The sequence below is a fragment of the Peromyscus maniculatus genome, chromosome 2 (assembly GCF_049852395.1).
Source record: "Peromyscus maniculatus bairdii isolate BWxNUB_F1_BW_parent chromosome 2, HU_Pman_BW_mat_3.1, whole genome shotgun sequence".
NCBI classification, from domain to species: Eukaryota; Metazoa; Chordata; class Mammalia; order Rodentia; family Cricetidae; genus Peromyscus; species Peromyscus maniculatus.
The window spans coordinates 35,835,572-35,857,520 of NC_134853.1; positions in this window are offsets into that span (position 1 = coordinate 35,835,572).

Consider the following 21,949-nt stretch of genomic DNA (forward strand, 5'->3'; position numbering starts at 1 on the left):
ATTAATGATGAATTCCTCGTTCTGTCAGAGAAAGTCAATCCTTGTATTAAAAAAATGATTCTGTAATTGCCAAAGCTAAACTTAAATCTTGAAAATGCCTTAAACTATTTTTTATTGTAAAACCATGGGAAATTATTAACCAAAAAATATCAGCCTATTGCATATTTATGGAGAAGAAAAGTTCTGGGCTGAAATCCTGACATTTAGTGTCACTTAGACAAACATATACCTTAGCTAAAGTACGTGGCTTTCTCACAGTAAGTCTTACTTTTCAAAATTACAGTGTGTGATTATCTCTTAAAAACGATAAAGCCTTGATTTTTATGGTTGATTAACTAGGTTATTGTAAATCACATCAGGTTTGAGTTTGGCATGTCTCCCAGAAAGCAAACTTCCCAGGCTAAGCTCAAAGTTTCTTTTTCCATAACAAAGATTTGAATCCACAAAATCCCTTGAGATTTCTTGCATCCAAAGCAGACATTTCCCAGGGTTTCGTATGATTTTCTGGAAAGCTCTTGACCTAGCAAGTAGTTCCATATGGAGGCACCCGAGCTAATGAAAGTTCATTTCCTGTGAGTTCATCTTACTCGAGTCATTTTGTTATTTTTTTCTCAGTAATCACTGGCCTCTTGTTCTCCCATCTCAGTCTGTGCCATGTTGCGGGAACCCATAGTTATCACACTGACAAAGCATAAACAAAACAAAACAAAACAAAAAATGTGGTACCTATTTTTAAGCAAAAAAGTTACTAGGGCATTTATCCTTTGAGATTTTCTGGAGCACTTTGGGTGGCTTTGTGGAGCGACTGCACAGAGTGAGTCGCAGTTAGGGCTCAAGCTCTCCCAGTCAGTAGACGGACAGGAATGTAGTGAGAAAGCGAGTTTTCTAGGCAGTGGAAGCTCAACAGTATAGTGATATTTTAAGTGTAAAGACAAATGATTAACTTTAGATTTGCCTGGGACAATCACTTAGCATTTCTGTAGCAAATGTCACTGTTTCACCTAAGTCCCTGGGAATCCCTTCATTGTTTCTTGTATCTGTCTCCTGAGCCCGTGTTCATCTCCTGAGCCGTGTTCATCTTCTGAGCCCGTGTTCATCTCCTGAGCCCGTGTTCATCTCCTGAGCCCGTGTTCATCTCCTGAGCCCGTGTTCATCTCCTGAGCCCGTGTTCATCTCCTGAGCCCGTGTTGTTCATCTCCTGAGCCCGTGTTGTTCATCTCCTGAGCCCGTGTTCATCTCCTGAGCCCGTGTTCATCTCCTGAGCCCGTGTTCATCTCCTGAGCCTGTGTTCTGTTTCTTCTGATAGTTGTCACCTGTGGAGATCTCTTCCGTGGACGGTTCAGGCTCTCAGAGTCAATTGACGTATTCGTGAGAGAGCTTAAAATGCCAGAGTGTGAGTTCCCCATGCTTAGCTCTCAGTGTTCACTCATTACCACCTACTAAGGATGGGGATGTCAGGTGGGAATGAGTATATAGACATGCTCCCTGGTAAGGCTCTGCTCACATGACAGGCTAATGCCGACCTTTCCTTAACATCTTACCATTGCTAACCTGGGAATTAACTCCTACCACAAAGGCTTACTAAACAAATGAGTGGCACAGCATTTATGAAAATATCATAAGTACTTAAATATCCTGACATAAAATGACTTCTTTTGCCCACAAAACAGGGGTATCACATAGATAAAGCAATCTAAGCCACTAAGCTGATAATGTACTCTTCAGTTTGGACCTCATAGATTTAAATAAAAATGAGAAGTTAACATTTGGATTACTTATTAGTTAGCAACTCTTTCTCTAAATTTGGAAGAAATTTAAAAATACATTGTTTGTTTAAAGTTGGGTGAAGGGTGAAGAAAGATCGTAGAATACACATAGAAGGCATCTTATCTGAAAACTAAATTTAACAAATCTGTGTTAGGGCAGTGGGATTCACTTTTTGGCTATATGCACGCTGTTTTGTGTTGGGAGAAGCCTTGGTCTTTAAAACATATATATCATTAAATTTGTCCCTGTTTCAGTGAGCCCTAAAATGTGGTGCTTGGCTTAAAGAAAACGTGCAGGAGTTAGTTTCACTCTCCCCGACTGTCATTTTCTCAAAGATACATTTGAAATCCATAGTGTAAAATTTACTACAAAGGAAGCAACCATACTGAGATGCATTTGTAGCCACAGATCATGTGGATGGTTCGTGGTGGTCAAGCCCTAGTTCTGCCTGTGCACCTCGATGCTCCTTATATTAAGCTGTGGTCTCTACTCCGGATTGCCATCCTGATGATGAGTAGCACTGTGGACAAGCTTTGGGGAGTCTTGAAATGCCCAAGTCAGAGCACCCAAATCTCCTTAGGACTTGATTGAGAAATTGCAAATGGCCATATATGGGTTTAAGTCCCAAGTGTGGGGTAAATATTAATTTAAAGTGATGTAACCTCTTAGTTGCTTAGTTTCTTTAAAATATTAACAGTTTTGGTGGGAATATTCTTGAGAATGTCTTGATAGTTCCCTGATGATGAATGACTGTCAATATTTGCATGATCAGTGACTGTATAATGCATGCAGCTAACTTGTAGTGAGAAAGGAGAAAATTGCAGAGGCTGGGATGAAAGAATATGCTAGCAGGAGCATCCCCTGACGAGATTTTTTGGAGAAAGGTCTGAGCTGATATTGTCAAGAGGAATAGAGCTGGGGTTTCAGTTTACAGTTACCAAAGTCAGCTGAGCACTTAGGTCAGTGCCTTTGGAAACCATTTGGGAGGAAAGAAAATGATTTCAGATAAATAGGTTGTTGATTTAGTTCCAAATAATAGAATAAGGGCTAGGATCAGGGCAGAAGCAATTGCAAAGCAAAGTTAGCTATGAATGGAGAGAGATTTCCCAGAGAATTGGCAAATTTTTTGAGCAACTTGATGTGCCAGGCTGAAATGAGGAATGGACGTGCCAGCCAGCACTTCAGATGGCTCGGCTCAATGGCCAGGTGACTGCTGTCATGAATTATTCGGGAATTGTCAGCCTGGGTATATGTTCTTGGTATTTCTCCTGCTTGGGACTCTGTAGCCTGGAGTCTGTCATCAATTTTACAGTGGTTTTTTTTTTTTTTTTACTATTATGACTTGAAATATCTATTCTGTTCCATTCTATCTCTTTTCCCTCCCCAGTGTTCTGGTTACATGCATGTTATACCTCTTAAGTTGGCCATATAAAATGTTCTGCTCGGGTTTTCTACACATTCTTAATTTTGATTTTTTAAATTAATTAATTTAATTTTATTTATATGGGGGTTTTGCCTGTATGCACATCTGTGTACAACATGCTACCTTGGTGCTTACAGAAGCCAGAAGAAGACACTGGATGCCCTGGAACTGGAGCTACAGAGGTGTGAATTGCTATGTGGGTGCTGGGAATTGAATCCAGGTCCTCTAGAGGGACATCCAGTGCTCTTAACTGCTGAGCTATCTCTCTGGGTCCTATAAAGACTGTTGTTATATTTATTTTGTGTGCTGGGGATGCATGTGTCATGGTATGTCAGAGAACAACATGCAGGAGCTGTTAGTTTCCACCTCCCACCATGTGGGTTCTGAGAATTAAACACCAGGCTTAGTGGCAAGCACTCTCACCCCAAATAAGCTATTTCACTGACCTATTCTTTTTCAAATGTGCATTTTAATTGAGAAATGTGTGTGAACCTACCTCAGCATTCACTCGTTCTTTCCTTGGCCATGTCTGGTCTGCTAATGGGTCTATCCAAGGCATTATTTCTGCTATGTTGTTTTTGACTTCTAGTATTTAGTTTTGATTTTGATTTTTTTCTCAACATTTTATCTGTTTATATTATTATTTGTTTATATGTGGCACATGCTTTTTTCTATTATGAACCTTACCATATTCATCATTGTTACTTTAAATCCCTTTCTGAGAATTCCAGCATCTGTCATATTTGCATTTGGTTCTGATGAATTTCTTTGTCTCTTTGGACTAGATATAAACATATATAACTTCTAGTATACCTTGTAATTTCTTGCTGGAATCCATATTATATTGATTGGGTAAGAACTGGAGTAAGTGGGCCTTTAGTGTAATGACTTACATATTTAATGTGATCTGATTAGATGTTGGGCTGTGTTTAATGTTTCTGTGACTAGAGATCCAATTCCCCCCCCCCCCCATCAAATACCTCTTAGTGTCCTTGTTTCCATCTAGAACTTACCTAATTGTTCTCTTCAGAGTCTGGGTCTTGTCTTCTGGTTGATTTAACTGAAAATCGCCGTTATAATGGAGCTTCATTGTGGTGGTGATCAGATGTGGGAGAAAGAGACCATTTAATGATCTTCCTAATAATTCTCAAGCCTTTTACATAAAGCTTTATTTTTATTTTAAATTAAATGTATGCATCAGGGAGATATTTGTCTCTGTGTGAATATGTGCATGTGAGTGTAGGTACCTGCAGAAGCCAGGAGAAGGTGTCAGATCTTCTGGCACTGGAGTTACAGGTGGTTGTGAGCTGCCAGACATGGGTGCTGGAAATTAAACTCAGGTCCTCTGAAATAGCAGTAATTGTCTTAGTGGCTAAGCTATCTCTCCAGCCCTCTTGAATCTCATGTCTTTTGTAGGTCTCACATCAGTGAACCCTTAAGTATTTGTGCAGTATTTAGTGTCTATTTGATCCTACCCCATGTTTAGATCCTTTATTGTATCATTCGCAGTTTATTTCTTTGAAGTCCTAACTCTTTCATTTGTGTGTGTGTGTGTGTGTGTGTGTGTGTGTGTGTGTGTGTGTGTGTGTTATTTTATGTGAACTGGTAAGACTAGAGGGAGCTAGAGTTAAAAACATGCCTTTTCATTGAGCTGAGATAAGGTTTCAGAATGTCTATCTTGAGCCATTCCTTTCCTTCTTTCCTTGAACAGTAGACCTTTGTTAAGGAGAAGGCTCTGGGCATTCTTTTCAGTGGTTAATCTTTCTGGCCCCTTGACAGGGTGACAAGCAAATGTAAGAACTTGGAGGAGTTCCTGAAAAGGAAACACAGGAGAATGAGAGTTTTACCCGAATGCTGCAGACATTATGGTGTGTCCAGTTCAGAAAACATTCCAAGGAGCTGTTCTACCAGCTCAGCGTGAGAGTGGTTTCTGGCAGGTCTCGGTTTCTGCACCTCTCTAGCTGCAGTCTGCTCTCTGTATCGTGGGGTGATGGTTGGCCTAGACACATCAGTTTTTTTTTTTTGTTGTTTTTTTTTTTTTTTTTTTTTTTTTTTTTTTATAGGCCCAGGGAAAGCCAGTGACTTATCAGTTTGCCCATTTTTTTTTACTGTATGGATGGAAGTGAAATTTCATATTCTTCATCTGACATGTTGATATTGAAACTGAGAGTGGATTGATTCTTTGGAAAAATTGAGTCAGAAGGGCTCATGAAGCATCTTTCTTTGGTCAGTCCCACAAATGGCAATCCTGGGTACTCCTGTAGTTCTGTTACCCTCAGAATTTCTACACATTCTCTTTTTGCCTGACTCAAAATTCTGTTTCTACTCTTCCTCACTCCTCTTCCTTCTGAACATTTGTTAGTGAGCTTCCTTAAATGCTCTGCTTACACAACGAACTCACTTGTGATGTGGGAAATATAGTTAACATATCCAAATTGGCAGTTTGGTGCAAGTCTGTGGTCTTACTAGCAGTGTGAGGGGGTGTTGGTTCTTCCATATCTTCATCATGCTGGGTACTTCATTAACAAACCACATTTTGTGCCAGCTTCAGAGGCTCCAATATTTTGATTTGCATTTTAAAATTACCCCAAGCATTCATGCAGTTTTACACTAATTCTTGATCATTGCATCTGCTCTTTGAATTCCAAGGTGCTGTCTGCCTCATATGTGCAGGGTAGGCCTCTTCAGTGTCCTGCTTCTGGCTAGTTGTAGTTGGCTACTTGGCTACCACTTCTGCCTTTATTTGTCTCTTATTCTGCCATCAATGGTGGCATTCACCATTTTATTTCTCCTGTTGATCGTTACCTTCTGGTGTTCAAAGAACAAAGTGGTCCTTAATGTCTTGCCTTTTGCTTTTCAATGTGGAGGGTGATATAGTCTTTGGATGGGGAGGCTGCCATATGCTGAAATGTTCTGAGGCTGGAGTGTTAGGCTAGAGGAGAGGAGGAAGCAGGCAAATGTAAATGTTCTCTTGGGAAGATGGATAATTTAGTGTTCTCACAGCACATTGTTTTTGTCTGGACAACTACCTCTAGAGCTACATGTAGTGTCTGCCTCATTAATGATAGATTTCAAACTGTATGTAACATACACATACTTGAACTGCAAAAATCTCCAGTTATAAAACCGTGGCAGGTGACTCCCTTTATGGTTCTATCCTATGAAGACTAATTGCTATTGGTCTACTAACTAAAGCATTTAGAGTATGATTAACTTAGCTGCCTTCTTCTAAGTCATGTGATAAATAGAATTCAAGTTACTGTGTTAATAAATGTTCCATTATTCTAACAAAGTATTTGAGACAGTACATTTATAAGAGGAAAAAGTTATTTTGGCTCCAAATTTTGTAGTTTTAGTACATGACCATTGGACTCTATTGCTTTGTGGCAGATAGTAACTACATCAAGGCAAGGCTGTGTGCAGGAGAAGCAGCTTCATTTCATGGTCAGGAAGGAGGAGAGGTAGGAAAGAAATAGGGTCCTCTTCAAAGTACAGTCCTGATCACGAGAAGACTTCCCACTATATCTCACCTGTTAAAGGTTCCACTATCACCCATTGACACCATGGAATGGGAATTAACCAACTGTGATTTGGGTGGTGTGGTGTAATAGGCAAAGGTCTGTACAGAACTAAAGGGTGCATGCAAATACTCCTGGTCCTGCAGGCAGTCTTTGCTCCTTGCTTTCAGGCCCCTGTGATGTCAGTGTCTCTGCTTTTGCCCTCATCTGCTCACTGCAAAGGACTGAGACCACAATCCCCAATCTGTCTCTCCTGTTGTTTTTCTCAGATAGTTCTACAGCAATGGAATGTCTAACATGTGATTTTATGTTTGTTAATACTCGAACTTTGGGGGCACTTATCCAAGCCATAGCAGATAGTATTGCCTGCGGTGGTTGCCTCCCATCTCATGAATTAGGGAAGCTTCAAGCCCTTGCCTTACTTAGGCTGTTTCCATGGGGAAATATGTTCTTAACATCAAGTAAATTGTTCAACCTGTTCCAAAGTCAATCTCTGTGTACATTTTAAAAGAGTATTATTGTGTCTGTAGAAAAATGCCAGTTTAACCCCTGCTGACAATGTAAAGTCCAAGAAATCTTTTGAGCAAAAAGTAAAATAAAATACAATAATCAAATCACACTTATAGCAAAGAAGTGAAGGGGACATCTCAGAGTCTGACATGTGGGGCCACAGAGAGTTTTTTGTAGAGCCCCAGTAGTTGGTTGTTCATGGGAAAAGTTTTAAAATCATTTTTTGTATTGATATGATAGAGAATAAGCAACAGAATTCAAAGATCCACCTATGTCTGTATTAATCATGGGAGGTAAGAATTTGGAAGATGAAGGACTTTGGATGCAATGTGTCTCTCTTATTTTCTTCTGGTAACTGAAGATTAAAACTTGAGTGTTAATAAATTTATTTTTTTAAGTTTTTTTAAAATCAGGTGTGTGTGTGTGTGTGTGTGGTGGTTTTACTGGATATCTGCATGTAGAATAATGCAAATAGATTTATATCTATCATCCTGCCCCAAACTCAAGTTCAAGTAGATCAAAGATCTTAACATAAAACCAGATATGCTGACCCTGATAGAAGAGAAAGTGGGGAATAGCCTTGAATTCATTGGCACAGGGGACAGCTTCCTGAATAGAACACTGATAGCTCAGGCACTAAGACTGATAATTAATAAAAGGGACCTCATGAAACTGAAAAGCTTCTATAAGGCAAAGGACACTGTCAATAGGGGCTTCAGGAATCCTGCAGAAGAGGGGGAGGAAGGATTTTAGGAACCAGAGGGGTCTAGGATACCACACGAACATGACCCACAGACTCAACTAAGCAGGGCTCATAGGGTGTGGTAGTTTGAATGTAATTGGCTCCCATAACCTCATAGGGAGTGGCACTATTAGGAGGTGTGGCCTTGTTGGAGTAGGTGTGGTCTTGTTGAAGGAAGTATGTCACTATGAAGGCTTTGAGGTCTTATATGTGCTCAAGATATCACCCAGTGTCTCAATGCACTTCCTGTTGCCTTGTGATCAAGATGTTGACAGTACCATGTCTACCTGCAGGCTATCATGCTCCTGACATGATGATCATGGACTGAACCTCTGAACTATAAGCTGCCACCCCAATTAAATGTTTTCCTTTATAAGAGTTCCCATGGCAATGGTGTCTCTTCACTACCCTAACTAAAATATAGGGCCTTCCAGAGACTGAAGTGACAGTCAGGGATCCTGTATGCCTCTGAGCTAGGTCCTTTGCATATACGCTATGGTTGTGTAGCTTGTTATTCTTGTGGGACTCCAAACAGTGGGAATGGGGGTTGTCTCTGACTCTTGCCTGCTTTGGGACCCTTTTCTTCCTGCTGAGTTGTCTTGTCCAGCTTTGATATGAGGTTATGTGCCTAGTATTATTGTAACTTGCTATACCATGTTTGGTTGATATCCCTGGGAGGCCTGCTCCTTTATGAGTGGATCTTGGGGAGAGGGAAGGTCGAAGGGAGGAACTGGAAGGAGAGGAGAGAGGGGAAACTGCAGTCACGATGCAATATATGAGAGAATAATAAATAAATTGTAAGCATTGAGTGTTACTACTTTTAATTTTTTAGTTTTTTGCATCAGGTGTGTGTGTGTGTGTGTGTGTGTGTGTGTGTGTGTATGAGTATGTGTGTGCACATGCGCAATTTGCATGCATGTATGTATACATGTTCACTCAGGCATGTGCATGCATATAAACTCATGTCAAAGTCTGAGTTGAAGGAGTTGATATCAGGTATCTTTCTTAATCACTCAACCTTATATTGAGGCAGGGTCTTTCACTAAATCCAGAGCTCTCTGTTTCCCTGTCTGTCTAGCCAGCTTGCTCTGCAGATTTCCTGTCTCTGCTTCCTCTGCATGGGGATTACAGGAGGGCCACTACTATGCCTTCCCAGCATCTATGTGGGTCCAGGAGATCCAAATTCAGGTCCCTGTGTTTGTTGAGCGAGTGATTTACTTGCTGAGCTATCTCCCTACAAGAGTTATTTTTAAGTAGAAGACAGAGAGGATAGACATTGGAAGTTCCTTCACAACACTCAAAGAAAATGAAAGATGCACTTTCTTCTCATGCATACTTATATTTCCTCCATTACACAAATTCCATTTTTCTTTCCTTATTACTAAATTTTTAGCTTTTTGAAACCACTATAATTCTAGTCCGTTTAGCTGTGCACATTTTCTACTGCTATGTAATCACCACCACAGTGGCTTTCTCACTGATTTTGCAAGCACCCTGTTTAATGCACTCTCAGAAGTTGCAAATGGATTATTAATGATTTATTTCCAGCTGAAAAAGTTGTAAACAATATGATAATATTTTCATGAATATTTAACAATGCTAACATAATACAATTAATTGTATCTCAAAGCCTTATTAAATATAAAGAGTGCTTATTTTAAGTAAAAATAGATATAGGACATATATAGTTAGTTCTTAGAGAATATAATTGCCCTTTTGCTAAGAAGCCAACATGCTTTTATACCTTCTTAAGAAATGAACAAATTTTAATATTCTGCACTAGAGATGCTTGGATCTTTAACATACAGCTTACATTGCCTCTGAATAGCATGCTTAAATTGTCTGATTCCATCCCAAGAATAAGAACAAATATAAATCATCCTCAAGGTTCTGCTGTGAGAAGCAGGTTGTGCCCAAAATGTAATATGAAACAGCCACAATCCATGCTCAGTAGGCAATTTCTGTGAGAGGTAGTGGAGATCTTGAGAGCTCAAAGGGCTTGGGAAAGTATCTTAGCTTTAATTTAGGGAGGTAATACAAGGCCTGAGGTGATCAGCTCAAAGGGATTTTTTTAAATGTGTGTGTGTGTGTGTGTGTGTGTGTGTGTGTGTGTGTGTTAAATAGATGGGATATATATATATATATATATATATGGATATATATATATATGGATATATATATATATATATATATATATATATATATATATAGAGAGAGAGAGAGAGAGAGAGAGAGATACAGACAGACAGACAGAGACAGAGAAAGGTTTTAACATAAAAATTTAAGTGAGAATCACTTAACTTAGGTGATATGAGCAGTTTTATCTGCATCATTCAATACTGATGTCCAGACCAAGGGCTGACCAAACAGATAGCTCTCCTAAGCTCAAGATGAATGGTAGTAGGCCGAGAATAAATGAACTGGATCAGTGAACTGAGGTGTAGGGTAGCCTGGGAGTTTTGTAGGGTCTGAAAGTGACTCCAAATACAATCCCAACAATAGCAGTTGGAGATACAGCTACGAACAAGATTTATAAAACAATTCAATGATAACATTAATCCCTGAATAGATTGCTATAGAAAATAAGTCAAGAGATAAAATGCCACTGACCAAATTTGTTCAAAAGAGCAGTCATCAGGCAAATGTGCATCCATGTGTTAAGGTGTCAGTTTGTGGCCAAAGGTAGAATCCATCAAGTGAAGTAGATATAAAGCTTAGTAACCAGGACAGCTGGTGGATTCACAGAAATGGTTTAATCTCTTCTTCATAGGGCAAAAAGAATATAATCCAGCACGGAATACATAACTTTATAATAATGCAAACCCAACATTTCCATGGCCAACATAAGTCATAATGTGGCCCAAACTCTAAGAATTTTTTTCATAGCATCACTAAGAATTAGTCCATAACTGGTAAAATTTATGAGGGTGCTCAGGTAGACCATATGACAGGAGAGAACTACAAAGTAGTTAATTAGTACTTTGGACCAATGTGGTAAAATTTTATGCTCGTTAACATATCTCACCTTATCCAGGAAGTCTAAGTAAAGAAGGGTGTGTGAAATGGCATGCTTGAGACAGACAGAGACTGCCTCCTTCCCCTCTCACTCTCCTTACCCCTTTCTCAGCCAAGAAACAATGTGGTGTGATGGATAGATAGGATAATGGGGTTTGTCTTGGCATTGCCAGACTTGGCTTGGATAAGTGGTAGGAGAGACAGAGGAAGGCCTGACTTAAAAGCAAATATTCAACAATACATTAACTCTTCTGGTCATCCTGGAGTTGCAGTTTTCTGAGATTCAGGACTTTAATTGTTCAAACTAGGACAATAAACCAGGATAGTTGGTGGTGTACTTTGTAACTAGTATCCTCTATTACCCTGGCATCAACACTGCAAACATCTTCCTGGGAGGTCTCTGTTGATTCTTCTAAACCAGTGATTACCAAGCCTGGGTTCAGCAGAATCATCTGGAAGGCTTGTAGAAACACAGAACACTGGGATCTCCTCCAGAGTTTCGGATTCAAACATTCAATGGCAAGAGCCCAAGATTTTGCATCTCTACTCAGTTTCAAATGCTGCTGCTGCCCTCTGGGAATGAGGGTCTAAACAGTCTGTGTCTGTGTGAGACTAAGCAGAGTGGCTGCCCTCTCACACTGCACCCCAGAGCCCTGTTAGGTGCCTTCCAGTCATCAAAGAATCAAGACCCGCATGTCCGGTAGGAAGCTAAGTGCAAAGGTGCCCTCCCTAGGGAGTTTCCTGGCTGATGATGTCATGTGGAAAGAAAGTTGTATTTGCTGCTGGTTTTTTGTTTAGATTGAAATTCCTCAGATTTTTGCTTTGCAAGTTGAAGGAGACTTCAGGAGGTTCTGGGTCTGCTTTCCAGTTGATTTTCTTCTTAATAAGAATAATTTAAGGGGCTGAAGGATCAGCTTATTTGCTAAGAGCCCTTGGTGCTCTTCTGGGGGACTCTGGTTTGCTTCTCATCACCTACATCAGGCAACTGGTCAGGGAATCTCACGCCCTCTTCTTGCTACCAAACTCCTGCACACACGTGGCATACATAGAGACATAAATACACATACATGAATACCTACATGTACATACACACAGAGACACCTACATACAAAGAAAAAATAAAATTAAATCTTAAAAAAGAATACTCAGAATAGAATAATAGCAGGCTCACATTACAGTGTTGGTACTGCATAAAGGCATGGGTTTAACTAAATAAATAAAATTTTGATAAAAGAGCATGTCAGATTATTTGATTGCCTACTCTATCCATAAATTTAAATAACTTTCAGAGAAAATATAGTAGAGAAAATGTAGTTTACCTTGAACTTACTTGACCCAAAATGTCTTTCCCTGGCCCTTTGCCTAGGAGGGAGTTCATAACGACTAGGTGGGAGTGAGGGCTCAGACAAGTCATGGAACTGCCCATGATCCATGCTCCACTTCTTTCCTCTGGGGTCTGAGCAGAGATGCTGATCTGGAGTCAGAACTGCCATTGAAGCTATTGCTAATAGGATTTTATTAATCATTTGGTCTACTTCTTGAGCAACTACTATGTGTCATGTAGTGTGAGATTCTAGTAGTGAGCACAAACAATGCACTTTATGCTATATTATAGTGGTACTAAAAAGAAAAATCAGTTTTTTGTACCTGTAGGTTCTATACTTACAGATTTGACTAATCATGGATTAAAAATATTAGAAAATCAATTACAACCATACAAAACACAAGCAGAAAAACTCCCTATTACTATTTCTAAACAATATGATATAATAACTCTTTACACAGTACTTACGTTGATTCAGGCATTAGAATGGTCCAGAGGTCATCTAAAGTGCCAGGAGGACATATGCAAGACACATGCAAATACTACATCCTTTCATTTACAGAACTTGAGCAAATGCCTGGAGTAAGGAAGGTCAGGGGGAAGAAGTGGTAAATCTCATCTGCATGGCAGTGGGAGAAGGGTCAGGAGCAGCCAAGAGCCAGCTCATGGTCAGATGGCAGGGACCATGGAAAGGTCTTTGGATTCCCATCCTGTCTACAACAGTGCAGTGAGATGCATGTTCTGCCATCATGTCATTGTGTTAAGTTCCTCCTGTCATTGAAGGAAGTTAAGGGATGAGTAGGACAGCATCAGTCTCTTTAATCAACTATTGTTGGCTTCAGGATGAAATATTTAGGAGCACTGTACTTCACAGTCATTTTATGTAATGTAGTTTATGATCCAGGGTTATCAAGAATAAGAAAAATTGCCATTGCTGGAGCAAAGAAACAGAACTAGTTTCACATAAAACATCAGATTAAAGTAACACAGCTTAATTATCTGGACTAAGCACACGTCAATTTCATCACAAATAGTTAATATTATAGATTAGACAAAGTAAATACAGTAACTTTACCAAGCTTCCTCACTGACTCTCTGGTGCAGGGCATTGCTAGTCAACTGCAGCACTCTCTTTTTCACACTCTTATTATCATAAGCCTTTCAACCTGGAATGTGAGCAGCATCTAGCCTTTACTTACAGTTAGCACATAAGCTATGTTTATGGACATATTTGCTATTGGACAAAGTATCTGTAGACAAACTCTAAATTCATCACTTTTGTTGTGCTACCCTATCTATAAAATAATCTGTTGGTTTCACAGGAATCAGTCAGTCCAAGTGTATGATGATGATGATAGATATCAAATATCAGTTCATTTTCCTTTGCTCCTTCTGCATATAAAAAAAGAGGATGATGAATTTCAAGATGTGAGAAGATGAAGGCAGATTTCCTTTTTGAGTCAGGTCTGGTACTTCCAAACAACTTCAAAGCAAGAAATCAGCTTTAAGTATCTTTCTAATATTCCAACCGGAATAGTCCAATAGAGCTAGAACAGTGTGCCTTGATCACAAAACTTCTAGCAAGGAAAGAAAGGTCTATTTCAAAACTTGGATAGTCTTGCTACTGTTCAGTTCAACTTTAAACTAAGACAGATACATTATATAATACACTTAGCCAATTCACTTACTCATGACAACAAATATTTTTACCTACATAAATGGCTAGTTCACTCATCATTTCAAGAAATAGGCTTTTCCAGGCATTAGATGTCATATAGTTAAAAGGAAAAAGAAATAGATTTTGGAAAACCACTCTCTAAAGTAAAAGGTGTAAGTCTGAAGCAGGTGTCCAGTAAAGTAACACGAGCATTATACTACTTTTAGTTTTCAGTAGAGAGGTCTTATTTTCTAATCAGTATTGCTCTCACATTTTAGCATAGCTCAAGAGTCGAATTTACAAAGAAAGTATTTCCTTGAAGTTTTAAGCTCTTACTTCACACTAATTGCTGCTACCTAAAAGCACATTAAGTGTCTGTTCCAATATGGAGCTGCCTTGAATGCAAAAGACAAATTACACAAGATTGGTGTCTGTCCTTCCTGTCTTCAGGTGTCTAGCAAAACACTTCCACCCTCAGGGACTGCCTTTGTTTGTGTAGCTGGGCTGCTGACACAAAGTGACAGCTGAGAGTTGAGCTCCAATAAAATCAATATCCTCAGCACTCCAGCTCTAAACTTCCCTTTGAAGTACAAGAAGCTATTGCCTTCTAGATTGTGCATTCCTTTCTCTGACGGGGAATTTCCCACAGAGACTATTATATGTGTGATCTGAGTTCTTGATTTTTGCTTTATCTTTCTTGTTTGTAAGTAAAACAACAAAGTGTTATGATTTACCAGTGAATTAACTCTGGCTTCTTTTTTATCAAAAAAGCTGATGGTGTGTGCATATGTATGGAGGGGGACTGACCTAGGTAACTTTAGACATAAGTGAAGTCTAGAAGAAGCATGTTATTTGGTTGATAAAAGTGTTTCCTGTGAGGATACAGGTTACAGCTTCAAAAATGGCTATGGACTTATGTTGGATTTGAATGAGGAAATAAATATCTGACATGATGGAATCCAGATTTCTCACTGTGCACAGGAAAATTGCAGTTTGTAAGAAGAGACGCACCAATGACCCATGGAGTAAAGGATGCATATTGGCAAGAGTGTGAACTCATGTCCACGAACATAGATACAGATGGATATATATAGAAATTCTGGTTGAAACAGCTTTGTTCACAGGCTAGTGTTCACATACATGCCTTTGCCTGACAGCTGGAAATCAGTGACTGCCTTCAGAGCACAAAGCACACCTACATCACAAATGTGGGTTCTAATGGTGTTCTTGAAAGTTGAACTTCATGGAGAAGAAGCTGACTTGAATTGAAGACCAAGATGATCCTAGCATCTTCTCTCCTTAGAAAATCCAGAATAGCTAAACTAGAACACAACACATCCACACATAATAATGGGCATGTCAAAGAGACACAGGTCCAGGGGAAAGCATTTCCTCTATGTAAAGCTGAAACCATCTGAGAAACACACCTACAGAATGTTAGATTCCAACTAAAAGTCTACAGTATGTAACTATGAGTTTTTAGTGAGATACAAAAACTGCATTGATGAGAGAGAATGAAGAAATGTCCTATTGAACTCAAAACATTTGACATAGGCATTTCATCCTCACAGCTGCCCACACTTCATAAGGGCTATGGCTAATGATTTCCTCCTGAAGAATACAGCATGAAAATAGGACACCTCTAAAGGCAGAAACTTGAAAAACACCCACTCAGTGCTCAGTTTCAATATTTTCAATAATTATATTATCAAACAAACAAACCAGGCTTCAATATTCTTTTTTTTTCTAGACATTAATTTTGCAGCATTTTGTAAGATCAGGTCCATTGTACCCAGAAAAGTACCGAGTTGCAATTTAAGGCATATTGCAGTTTGTCAAGTAGATTTGGAGAATGCCACTCCACCAATATTTTACTGAGAGAAAATGTGAGCACAAGGGCATTTTATTTATTCTCTCTGAGCCCATTAAACTATTGCTGTGCTCCAAGGAAAGTCCTCACATCCACAGAAGACAGCTTTCTGAAACCTTTGATAAAATCCTCCATGCCATCTGTCCATTTTTTATTTATGCTTTAATAAAAGCTCAGTGAATAATGCTCTCTATTTTGACCTCAGTTGAATATAGATGATGTTTGATGTTGACCAGGAGAAGTGAAGGTTATTTACAAGATGCCACTATGCATGACACCTCCATCTAGACACCTTATATGTCATGTTTGAAGTTTGGTAGAGCCCTGGCTAAGATATCCCAGCTATGAAATGATGGTCAGGTCTTCCCCATGTAAAAACTCTCATTTGGTAAATCCACTCACTGGTTTTGGAATTATGATTTCCTATACAAAAGTAGAGTATTTTCCCACTCCAGTTCTATTCATTTTTTTTTTCATTCTCAAGAACAAATACTCTCAAATATGAGTCTAGGTTGAAGAATCACAAGCCTTTCTTCCTTTGGGAGCAATTGGGAGGAATGTGAACTCAATTGATAGCAGGCAAATGGATATATACAGTTAACAGTTTAGTCACATTATTTTCAAATGTTTATGTAAAGAAGTTGTCCTCTCACCTCCACATGTACACTGCATCATGTGCACATATACATATTTAAAAAAACTAGATAAGAAATAGCCACATTTATTTTTTCCTGGTTTGTGACAAAATCTAATACAGCTTTTTATGGGGACCAGCCTCAAATTTACTATTTAGGTAAGGATGACCTTGAACTTTGAATCTTCCTGCTTCTACCTCTGGAGTAGAACAAAGGGATTATAGGAGTGTGCTATGGGAGATCAAACCCAAGGCTTTATGCATTCTAGGCAAGTGGTCTATCAATGTAACTACATCTCTACACCCTAAGATAGAACCTTAGCCCTAAACTGTGGCTGCACATATCCTCCTGGCAAGACATTGCCTCTAAGGAAAAGGTGACCTCTGAACACTAATTACTAGTGGTGTCTAATGGGACACCTTAAAAATTTTCAGATGATACCTGTTGGAACACAGTTCAGGTATAGAGTCATATGAAGAAAGTTCAGAATGCTTTTTTTTAATTAAGAGATTTTTCTATTCATTTTACATATCAGCCACAGATTTCCCTGTCCTCCCTTCTCCTACCTCCCCACCTTCCCTCCAACCCAGCCCCCATTTCCACCTCCTCCAAGGCAAGGTCTCCCATGGGAAGTCAGCAGAGCCTGGTACATTCAGTTGAGGCAGGTCCAAGCCCTTCCTCCCTGCACCAAGGCTGCACAAAGTGTCTCATCATAGGCACTAGGCTCCAAAAAGCTGGCTCATGCACTAGGGACAGGCCTCAATCCCACTGCCTGGGGGCCCACTAAACAGTTCAAGCACGGAAACCAAACTGCCAGCTCTCATTAGACCAAGAGGTGAGTGACTCTTCTCCAAACCAGAATGCTTCTAAGAATATTCCAAGAACACAAGTCTTGTGTTTAAGACAAATTGCTGAGCAGTCTTATTAATAAAAAATCCAGAGCCAGATATTGGGGTTAAAACTGAGAGATCAGAGGAATAGGACAAGCCATAGCCAACCTCACCTTACCAACTCCTCAGCCTTCAAAGAGATATTCTTCCTGTACACCCACGCCTGTATTTCTTTCTGTTCTGCTATCACTCTTCCTCTCTCCACCCAGTTATATCACTTCTTCTTTCTGCCCAGCTCTGTCACTTCCTGTCTGTCTGTACAGATCTCCAGACCTCCACGGTTAGTTCTCGGATTATAGGCATGTGTCACCACACCTGGCTTTGTTCCCAGTGTGGCCTTGAACTCACAGAGGTCCAGATGGATCTCTACCTCCTGAACTCAAGGATTAAAGGCATGTGCTACCATTTCTTAACTTCTATGTTTATTATAGTGGCTGGCTTTTTTCTCTGATCCTCACATAAGCTTTATTGGGGTACACAGATAAAATATCATCACATTTCCCCTTTTTTGCCTAATATTAAAAAAGTTATAATTAATATAAGAAAAACTATATACAATAAGTACAATAACTATATATAATATATAGGCAATAAAACATCAACAATGTCTAGTCCATTTGCATTTGACACATTCAGCAAAAACATTCCATTATCTATCCTATTTTGATGAGTTTAAAATGTACCTAATTCACTTTCTATCCTACCTTGTATCACCAACCAAAAACTATCTTTTAATGTCTTTCAAACTTATACACTTCAGAACATGTTAAAATGGTTGACAGTATTTAAATGATTCTTATTGTTTTTACAACTAGCCTTGATTTATCACATCTTATATTAAGTTCTGTAGAGATTTGAGGTTCTTACGTTCAGTACAACATAATCTGTGAAAGCAAAAATTTATATTATTTTATAATATGAGGGAGCATAAAATTGTTAGCACTAGGTGACCTGAAAATTCCCATGGATAACACGCTTGTCTTCATTTTTCATTTTATATTTGGTTTGTGGCTGAGCTCATGTTTGAAATACAAGCCATTAAAAACCAGGTCAGCATCAACGAGACATAAGAACAGTTTTGATTATAGTAATTTCTTTGAAAGATAAAGATAATTTATCTTTCATTGATTATAGGTCTAGCCTCCTCTTAGGGCAAGCTGTGAAATCACTTCCAACCTTATCAGTCATGTTACATGAAACTGTGCTTGCATTTACTCCTCCTAATTAAAAACTAACTGAAGAATAAAATTTTAAAAACATGCATGCTCTCAAGAAAGAGAGAGCATGGGAAATTAGGTCCTTGCCCAAAACTAGCCTTGGTGTTTACTGACACCGTTTAGGAGAGGTACCTATTCTCTGAGCATCCGTTTTCCCACCTGTAGAACAGAGTGAATGGGAATAACTGCACCGAATTCAGAGGGTTAACAATGAAACCGTGTTTGCTGATCTGATTGTTAAGAGATGTATCTCACTGTGTCGTGCTAGTTTCCTATTGCTACCAGAACAAATAATCACAAACTTAGTGACTTAAAGCAATATAGATCTGTCAGTGCAGCATGCAGTAAGGTTTGTGCTCAGAAACCAGTTTCAATTTTTATTAACATGCTTACTATTACTGTTACTACTATTTCTTATTACTGCTACAACTTTTCCAATTGATTTCCAGAAAAATGTGTGCAAGCAATATTTTGTTTATTGAAATTGATTTTTATGTAGAGTGGTTTTTCCTCAGTATATATTCTTTATTTACATGTGTGGACAAAAGAAAGTGGATGTACCTATGGCACTATAAGGCCAGAACCAGGCCCAGGGTACTGACCACGGGATGTAAGTGTCTTTCCTTTCAGAACTTTGGCACTGACTAGGGTTTCTGAGACACAGCATGGTAATCAATTGACAAACTGAAAGTTTATTCTGGTGGGTGGAAGCCAGATTTTAAGCCACCAGCAGGTTGATTTTTCCCAGGCTATCTCTCCTTGGCTGGCTGATAACCATTTCCCCTAAATGGCCTTTCATGTTTTCTCTGTGTGTACGTCTGTGTCCCAATGTCCTCCCTATAAACCATGTTGATAAGCCTGGATGTAATTACCTCATTTTACTTTAATAACCTCTCTGTGAGGATCCAATCTCAAAACACAATAGCAGTTTAAGGCCTTGGAATAGAGGGATTTAGGACAGTTTTTTTTTTTCTTCTGTGGAGAAGCAAACTTAGGGCCTTGTGCATTTAGGCAAGCATTCTACCATTGAACCACACCTACAACAAAGCCTTACTATAAATTTTGAGGGAGTGCAATTCAGTACATATTAACTTTCAAGGATTGAATGCATATGAGAACTGGGAAGGCTTATAATGCCAACCCTAAAATGCATCAGAAGAAGTCAGTCTCAGGCAGAATTCTGTGTTTTCTGATGAGGCAGGAGTGGCAAGGATGAGACTGGGAACATTTCCAGGATAGATTTGGCTGTAGATGCCAATTAGGAATAGTTCTCCAGGATTCCTGGGCAGGTCTATTCACAGGAATTCTCTATTTAGATAGTTGGATAGAATTTTGTGATTTGTCTTAATGCTTTTTTTCTTTCAATTAGTTTGTGCTTTATTGCAAACTACCCCAAATTATTAACTTCATATTTATTATAATTGTCTTTCTTGGATTGACTGGATGTTCTTCCTAGTTGGAGCTGGTTTGGCTGTTCTTTGTTGGGGTCTCTGTTGTGATGTGGATACTGTCTGATATGAAACAGCTTTACTCACTTGTTTTATGGGTAGCAAGTTGATGAACTGGTGCCTTAGTTCTTTCCTATGTCATCTTACCCCCGGCATGTGAATTCAGGCTCCCTCCCATGATGATTATGGTGTTTCATCACAGCAGGAAAGAAGCCTTCAAGCAGGAAACAACTCCCTCAGCTGTAGTATGAGCACCAAGCTTTGTGACCAAAGCAATCTCCTGAAAACATGACAGAAAGAGAATTACAACCTAGCAAACTGATTTGGTACAGACAGAAAGTATAAACAGGTTATACCACCAGAACAAATGGAGAAATCAAGAGTTCTTCCTCTTTCCATAGCCCACAGGGCTTCAGGGGATAGCTATACAAATGTTAAGGAAATCCCAATTTACCTAAACTGGAGTATTAAAAAGTATGAAAATTTCTCAATTTTTTCTATACCATGTTCATAATAGTGTTCCCCAAATTAAAATGATTAAAACATAAAAGAAATCACAGATGGGTTGGATTTAGTCTTTGTGTAGTAACTTATGATATCAGCCAATAAAATTCAATACTGTATTTCATTTAAGAAATTATGCCCAGGGACAGGCATTGTGGTTGTCTTAGTTAGGGTTACTATTGCTGTGAAGAGACACCGTGACCACGGCAACTTTTATAAAAGAAAAAGTTTGATTGGGGCTGGCTTACACTTCAGAGTTGTCAAAGGTGGGGAGCATGGTGGTGTGCAGGCAGACATTGTGTTGGAGCAGCTGAGAGTTTTATATCCAGATCAGCTGGCAGCAGGAAGAGAGAGTGACACTGGGCCTGGCTTGAGCCTTTGAAACCTCTAAGCCCATCCCCAATGACACACTTTCTCTAACAAGTTCCCACCTCCTAATAGTGCCATTCCCTGGTAACCGAGCATTCAAACATGAGTCTATGGGGGCCATTCTTCTTCACACCACCATGGTGGTGCACATCTTTAGCTCCAGCACTAGGGAGGCGGAGGCAGGTGGATCTCTGTGGTTTGAGGGCAGCCTGGTCTGCATACCACATTCTAGGACAGCCAGTGCTATATAGTAAGACCCTGTCCAAAAAAAAGCAAGCAGACAAACAAAAAATAAACTATGATCATGATGAGATAATGTTACTCCAAAAATAAGTGAAGGATGAACACTAAGCAATCCAATTTGCACAAGCCATCATATTTTTATAATTTGTGAGAAAAATAATATAATTATTTTTAATAGATTCAGAAGATGTACTTGACAAAATTTCATATTCATTCATGTGAAAAATGATGGTACTATCAGAATCAGTCTACCTTAAGAACCAGCTATATCATTCTTGGGCACATACCCAAAGGATGCTTCCTTTTACCACAAAGACACTTAATCGATTATGTTTGTTCTATTCATAATAGCCAGAATTGGAAACAGCCTAGATATTCCTCAACAAAAGAATGTATCAAGAAAATGTGGTACATTTACACAATAGAGTATTACTCAGCCATTAGCAAAATAAAATTATAAAATTTGCATGTAAATGGATGGGACTAGAAAAATATCATTCTGAGTAAAAAAACTCAAATCTGGAAAGGCAAATATGATGTGTACTTGCTTATATATAGATTTAAACTATAATCCATAGCACCACAGAGTCTAGATATAGAGTAAGAGAGTAGGGTGTCAAATAGATCTCCCTAGGAAAGAGAAATAGACTACATAGTTATAGATGGATAGGGGTTGGAATGGGAGGAACAAATGGGGAGGGGGAGGAAAAATGGAGAGAGAGTCAAGGAAGGGAATACAGAGAGATAGCTACGATTAAAGTCAATTATAGGGGTTGTATGGAAACCTAATATAGTAAAAGCTTCCTAAAATACATAC